An 8,281-nucleotide genomic window follows, 5' to 3' on the forward strand; every position below is an offset into this window, starting at 1 on the left:
TTTGACAATAAGTGAACATTTCTTAGTGGATTAATATTGTAGCTCATTTTGTTCTTTATTAGGTTTATTGTAGTCCATTTTGGTTATTAATCAATATAGTTCATCACATAAGTGCAAAAGTCTCAATGGATAAATATATTAGGTTATTTTGGTTTTTACTAGATTTATTCTAGGCCATTTTTTATCTTTATCAATGTAGTTTGTCTAAAAACATCAAAAGTCTTATGGGATCATTATTTAACTTTATTTTGGTCTTTACTAGGTTATTCTAGGCCATTTTTAATCTAAATCATTTTAGTTTGTCCATTTAGTGCAAAATTCTCAATGGATTAATATTTTCGGTCATTTTGGTTTTTACTAGGTTTATTCTTGGTTTATTCTAGATCATTTTGATTCCTAACCAATGTAGTCCGTCCAATAAGTGCAAAAGCCTTAACGGATTAATATTTTAGGACATTTTGGTCTGAAATAGGTTTATTCTAGTCCATTTGGTTTCTACATTTATGCAATTCGTTCTATGTAAGACCCTTAATTTTAAATTCTAATTTATGTATTTTGGAGAATTTTGTGTTGAATTTCTGCGACTTTTTAGCCGATTTTATGGCATTTTGTGAGTTAAATGCCAAAAATATCTTTTTGGAGACCCGATTAAAATTATTCGTCGATGAATAATTTTATTTAATTACGGTGAATCTTTTGTAGAAGAAATTTTTTTTCTGAGATACAGTATTTTTCAAAAAAATTCATCTGCCCATTGAATTACGGCGAGAGTAGATATTTTTCTGAAAAAAATGATTTGTGATGTGATGTGAGGTGACAGACGTAATGATGATTTTTATAAAAATATCTAGATATTAGTAAGTATCTAGATATTTGTTTAGATATTTATTATTAATATTATTATAATATATTATTATTATTTTAATATATATTATATATATATATATAAGAAAGGAAGAAAGGAAGAAAGGAAGCAATTTCCAATTCCCTTTTCACGTCAGCCCATCTTCCTCTTTCTCTTCCTCTGTTTCAAAAATAAAACAAGCTATGTTAGTGTTTTTTTCAACAAAACTCAAAAATAAACCACCATTTATTTATTAGATCTAAGCTTCCATTCGAAAAGTAACAGAAGAGAAAGTTGCTCATTGCCATGCTGCGGTGCTAGTGATCTAGTTTTCGACGTGACGTCACAAACTTAAATTTTACCGGAATTAAATACGGTACCGTAATCGCATGTTAGAGCTAACGTTAAGGTAAGGGCTCCTTCCAAACTTTTAGTTTGCATTTAGGACATTAATTGTGATTTTGTGGAAAAGAAATTTGATGTATTTAAGGTGTGATTTTGTCAAAAATTAATTTAATGTGATTATGAATTTTTGAGATGTGATTTATTTGTGGATTTTGTAGAAAATGAATTGATGAAATTTGGTGTGATTTATATGTTCATAATTATTATTATGAATTTTTGAGATGTGATTTATTTGTGGATTTTGTAGAAAATGAATTGATGAAATTTGGTGGTTTATGTGTAAAAATATGGAGTTTTAAAATTGGGTGAGTTATGTTTGAATTGTTGAAATTTAATTGAGGTGCTATATATGTGTTGTGGAATTGAATTGATTGAATTTGGTGTGAATTGGCGGTAATTAAATTTGATATGTTTGAGTTACGTAATGAGCTATTTTCAAATAAATGAGTTTGAATGAAGTTGAAATTTTACGAAAAATTTAGAGTTGTTAAAGTTGTGAAAAAATTCAAATTTTAACTAAGTTAAAGAGTTTGAGTAAAAAGATATATTGAAATTAACAATCGTTAGAGTTTAAAATGTTACTCTTTTAATTACTCTTTGATTGAGTTTTTAAAGAAAAAAAAAGGGTTTAGAGTATTTTATTAACTCAAAAATTTCGGTGCTTTAACAGTCGAGTATGTGTATGTGAAATTTTGACAATATTTTTTTTTTAGTTTTAACTAAATAATATAGATTATTTGGTTTTAAAAGTTTGGTGTGTGAGAAAGATTTAATTTTAGGAATTTTGTTGTGTGTGGATTAATTTTATTGTGAACAAATTGTTATAAATATTTATGTTTATGTAGTTAGCTCCTTGAGTCTCGAAAAGGAATCGAGACCGTTGGCACCGAGTTAGCGGTGGAGAGAACTCTGATATATTAATGTTGTTGTGGTGATTAATGTTTGGAAATTTTGGTGATTTATGTTAGGTGAAATTGATGTGTTCATAATTAATATTATGAATTTTTGAGATGAAATTTATGTGTGACTTGGTGGAAAATGAATTTAATTCAATTTAGGTGTGGATGAAATTTGGAGATGTGATTTATGTGTGGTTGTGGAAATTTAAATTGGTGTGAATAAATATGTTTGAGTATGCTCTATGTGGTGTTTGAAAAATCATTAGTGTTAAATGAGTATTAAAAATGGGGAATCTTTTAATAACTGCATTTACTTAATGATTGTGGTGAAAAGAGTCAGAGTATGCTCATGCATTTCATAGTACATGGTGACCGCGATGGGGCCATGGTGATAGCGGTGACCGTGATGGGCCACAGGATGATGCCATGTGAATTGTTGGTTCATCTTATCCTTGCGGGGATTGTCGCGTCGTGCTGATCTGTGAGAGATTGCACTCTAGAATGTGCTGATCTGTGAGCGATTGCACTCTAGAAAATTGTGCTGGTTTGTGAGCGATTGCACTCTTATATGTCGTGTTGGTCTATGAGAGACTGCACGCTAGTAAATCGTGCTGATCCGTGAGAGATTGCACCTCGGTAATTAGTACTGGTCTGTGAGAGGCTGTACAATTATGATTTACGCCCCTCGAGGAGGGTTTTGGTTTGGAATTTCGAAATGATGCATTTTGGCATATACGCATTGCATTAGGGTGCTTGGCACGCGAGTCATGTTTGTTATACTTTGATAATTGTATATACATATTCGGTTGTTGTTGTGATTTGTCGTAATTACTTTGAGGTGTGAAGTTAGGTTGATCAAGTTTTGATGTATTTATGTGTTCATAATTGATTTAATGAATATTCGATGTGTGATTGAGGTGTGAATTTGTGGAGATTAATTTGGTGTTAATTATGTGTTCATAGTTGATAACATTAATGTTTGAAGTGTTGATTGATTCAGAGCCATTTTAGAATTGAAAATCTGCCTTTTCTCAATTGTATTCGGCCACGACAATGCAGTTTGTCAAAAGTTCATTTTTCAACATTGTTTATGCATTTTTGGACATATGAAAACCCTTTCGAGGAGTATGCTAAGACGAAAGGTTCTTTTGAGCCTTTGAAAATATAAGAATTTTGTTATGTGATGTTTGTTAATTTCGGTTGTTGACCTTTACAATTATTGTGGAAATCTGGGCTTTGCCCTCAGATAAGAACCAGGATCATCCTACCGGTTAGTACCCTGGAGATGGGAAAGTAGTTAGTCATACTTGACCAAAGCTGTGTCAGGAGGATCTTGCGGGGCGCATGGAGATCACCAGGGTGGTGTAGTTTTGTAGCATGATCAGATTAGGTGGTTGTATAAGGACTAGAAGTCTTTCTCTTGGGATTGTATTTATTTCATTTTGGAAGATTGTATCTAAGCTTAAACTGTCTGATGACTTTTTCTTTTAATGGGTCCATGTTCCACATTTTGATGTGATGTGTGGAAAGTAGAGATTCTTGGGGCAGTGCTTTTATGCAGGTGTCTGCCGAGAATACTCCAAGGGTATGAGCTATGTCTGATGGGTCTCATAGCCCCGTTGTATTTTTCTATTTAAATACTTTGGATTTTGTTTCAAAAACTATTTCCGCTGTTTGTAAATATGGTTGACTTTTCTCGTTGTGTTACGACTTAAATATTTATCCAAAAGTATTTTCTTCTTTAGTTCTTCATTTTTATTAATCAATGTAGTTCGTCCAATAAGTGCAAAATTATTAGTGATTTAATATTTTAAGTCATTTTGGTCTTTACTATGTTTATTGTAGTCCATTTTGGTTCTTAAACAATGTAGTTCACCCAATAAATACAAAAGTCTCAATGGATTTATATTTTACCTTATTTTAGTTTTTACTAGGTTTAATCTAGTTCGTTTTGTTGCTACAACAACGTAGTTCGTTTAGCTCATTTTAGTATTTACTAGGTTTATTAATCATTTTGGTTATACATCAATGTAGTTTGTTCAATAAGTACAAAAGTCTCAATTGAATAATATTTTAGCTCATTTTGGTCTTCACATGGTATGTAACTACCCGTTTTCTTAAACAAATTCATAAAATAAAGGATTAAATAAATAAATACTTTTGGATAAAATATTTAATTCGTAACATAACGAAAAAAGTCAACAAATATTTACAAGCAGCGGAAAATAGTTTTTCTTAAACAAAACCCATAGTATTTAAACAACAAAATATATCGGGGCTATGAGACCTATCAGACATAGCTCATACCCCTGGGGTATTCTCGGTAGACACCTGTACTAAAGCACTGCCCCAAGAATTTGAACTTCCCCACGTCACATCAAAAAGTGTTACAAGGACCCATCAAAATAAAAGTCTAGATCCCGCAGAGTCTTGGCAGCAGTTGTAACACCCTAAATTTTATGATAAACTATTTTATTAATTAAATAGGATTTTAAATAATTAATTTGATGTTAAAATTATTATAAAATATATGTTAATAAACTTTGTAATTAATTTCCGTTATATAGGTGATGTTTATGATGTGCTAGTTTTATTATATTTTATTATTTGATATAATTTTTAAAAAATAATAGTATTTAGTGTAATATATATTTTAAAGAAAAAGATTTTATACGATTTTACGTGTATATACGCACACCCAATTAATATATCATTCTTATATGCGTTTGACTGTTATAAAATGTGTACTTAATTATATTTATTTAATTCTAAATATATTTTATTTTAATTATTTATTTTATAAATAATTATCTTGAGATAGTGGTAATATTTTGTTTGATTTTCTTTATTTTTATATACTTATTATGATATTGTGATTATATATATATTTAGTATGATTTAGTATTTAATATAAAGTGTTGATTTTATACTTATTTATTTTATAATTTTGAATATTCTCTAATTATGATAGTATTTTAATGTGAGTATTAAGAAGAAAAAAAAAAGTATCATTAGGGTGATTATTTTGAATATGAAGGTTTTGATTATTAATATATTTTAAACGATTTATTACTTTATTTCATAAAATATTAGTTTGGAAATATTAGCAATATTTAGTAATTAAATTATGTTAAAAAAAAATGTTAAAACATTAGTTTTATTAATTATTGGTTTTATTTAAAAATAAATAGAGTGACCAATGAGTTTTAACCATGTGTGAACCCTAATTTTAATAAATAAATAAAAAATTGGACGGGCAACTTTGAAACCAAAGTGGAAACACAACAACAACCTATCGTTTGGCACCAGTTATCCATAACTGTCTAGAAAACTTTCTCCATTTTCACTCAAATTTGAGTATGTTATTTCATTCATTTAACTAGTTCATTAAACATAATTTTTCAGAATTTTAACAACCCCAATTTCTCTCTAAAATATCCGACTTCTCCGTTTGTAGAATTCGTTATTTTGCATCGTTCTCATTCACCGTAAGTCCGATTTGAGTGGAACCAATGCCAAAACAACCATGTGAAAAGTGGCTATATTATCCACTGATTGGTTTTGTGATTTATGGTAATTTTCCTTCGCCGAATTTTGAATTTAGTTTTTGGAGTATCTTCTCATATTTTATTTTTAACGTTTACCCATAAACTGTCGAGTTAGATCGATTGATGGACAAAGAGTCAATGAACAAAGGCTGTTTGCTCTTGGAATCCTATTCCTATGTGAAAGCGTCGAAATAAGGTAAGGGATGAGAGAGCGTTTGAATTCATGAGTATAATATAATTTGAGATGAACGGGAAAACCGTATTTCCCAACGATTCATTCGGGGATCGCTACGTACGGCAGTAGCCCTTTGAGTGATAAACTATTAATTTAAAAACATGGGAATTGTGAGATTAAAATGTGGAATAGAAATATTTATAAGGTGTTGATTGATTTAACTTCGTTAAATGTGTGGTATTTATATTATTGTGATGTTTGATTTATTTTTATTAAATGTGTGATATTTGATATTATTTTTATTATGAATTTTATATATATGTTTGATTAGACATGTTTATGTGATGTCATATTAAAAAGTGAATTCATTTTGATACGTTTATGAGATTATGATGATGTATAATTAATAATAACGATTTTATAAATTTGTGACAAGCATAGGTGATGATGTATGATTGATGATAGCGATGCTATAAATTTGTGATGAGTTTATGTGATGAGATATGATTAATGATAGTGATGTTGTGAATTTGTGATGAGAATATTGAAGCAACCCCATAGTTGGTGAAATAATTGTGATTCCAATTTGTGTTTGAGATGATGCTCTTAATGGAGTATCATAAGCCAACGAGGGGAGAAAATAAATATTGAGAAATTATGAAGTTAAGATCATTTTGTCATCATATAGGTAGGGCCTGACAAGCCTAGTGATTTTGGGGAAGTACAACTAAATGAGTTTGATCGTGGCGGTCTGTTGTCGATAGGCATGGCAACGGGGCGGATCGGAGGCGGATTTTGCCTCCTCCACCCCCGCACCCGACTAATCGGGGAAAATCCGCAGTGGCACCCGTTTCATAGCGGGTGTGAAAATTAAACCCCCATCCCTGCCCACAACAGGTTTCGGGTTTCCCTGCCTATATATATTTGATATGTATATGTATAGAAAATTCAAAATTTACTCTAATAATACTTGCGGGGCGGGTTTGGGTGCGGGTTGAATATCATCACCCCCGCACCCGTCCCCGCACCCGAAATTTAATTCCGGGGAAAATCCGCACCCGCACCCGCACCCAATCAAAGCGGGTTTTCTCCGCCCAAATCAAACGGGTTTGGGTGGGTATCCGCGGGTGCGGATTTTTTTGCCATCCCTAGTTGTCGAGCCTTAAGGCAAGATTGTTAGACCTTGGAGGTATTCAGGTGGGGAATTCCTAGGTGACTTGGAGGTTGCACTCCAAATGTCGGGAGCTACCACGTTACACACGTTTACCTCAACTGTCACATATATGTGTCTCGGTTTGAGTTGAGGGGATCTATGAGGACAGGGCCAATTTGAATTGTCCGTCCACCGAGATGGTGGCATAGTATCAAGCCTCCTAACCAAGTACTTCAGAGTTAGAATGGTACCACTTTGTGAAGTAGAATCTAAGCTCATGCATAGCATTGCATTTTCTTATGATTGTTTTGTTGTGATTAATATTTGTTATGTGTGATAATAATTTATGCGATAATTTGATGTTACAATGAAGTGTATGGATTTTCTTTGATTTTGACTATATAATGTGATGTTTTTCCTTGAAGAATATTTGTGTAATGATACGGTTTGTTGATGATTAATTGCGTGTTCCTCTTATTTATATTATACTATTAACATGATTTCAAAACTCACCTCCTTCGTTGTTTGTGTTTGACTGGCTTGGCTCTGCGTTTGAGAAATCGCAGTTATTACAGGTTAATGTGTGACACCATAAACCCCAAAATAATATATATAATAATTTATATCACATTTCTATCAAATTTGTAGCGGATAAATAAAAATATGTTTCCAAGAAAATAAAAACATTAATTTTTAATTTACGATATCACGTTTCTCAAAAATCAAAAGGAACACTTTAACTTCTTTACTCCATAGTGCAATCTGGATAAGCTTGAATTAAGTATAATTACTTGATTTAATTCTAAAAACCTACTAGTACTTATATGATTTTCATACAAAAGTCGTTTCAAAATAAATAAGTAAAATACAAATTACAACCCTTATTCCCGGTATCACCTATCAGAGCGGGGTTCCTCCCAAACTTGAACTTCAAGACTTATTAACCTGTAACAACTGCGATTTCGCAAACGCAGGGCAAAGCCAGTCAAACACAAACAACGAAGGAGGTGACTCAAAAATCAAAAGGAACACTTTAACTTCTTTACTCCATAGTGCAATCTGAATAAGCTTGAATTAAGTATAATTACTTGATTTAATTCTAAAAACCTATTAGTACTTATGGTTTTCATACAAAAGTCGTTTCAAAATAAATAAGTAAAATACAAATTACAACCCTTATTCCCGGTATCAGCTATCAGAGCGGGTTCCTCCCAAACTTGAACTTCAAGACTTACTAAGCTGTAACAACTGCGATTT

At 31.4% G+C, this 8,281-nt stretch overlaps 1 long non-coding RNA gene across 1 annotated transcript; it reads left to right on the plus strand.

Moving 5' to 3' along the window:
• The first annotated feature begins 995 nt into the window (after nt 1–995).
• Nucleotides 996–3,892, plus strand: LOC140919480 (uncharacterized). The gene is made up of 2 exons (XR_012162085.1): nt 996–1,253; nt 3,395–3,892. It is a non-coding gene; the product is annotated as an uncharacterized lncRNA (long non-coding RNA).
• Nucleotides 3,893–8,281: the final 4,389 nt, after the last annotated feature.

The sequence above is a fragment of the Cicer arietinum genome, chromosome 2 (assembly GCF_000331145.2).
Source record: "Cicer arietinum cultivar CDC Frontier isolate Library 1 chromosome 2, Cicar.CDCFrontier_v2.0, whole genome shotgun sequence".
Lineage (NCBI taxonomy): Eukaryota > Viridiplantae > Streptophyta > Magnoliopsida > Fabales > Fabaceae > Cicer > Cicer arietinum.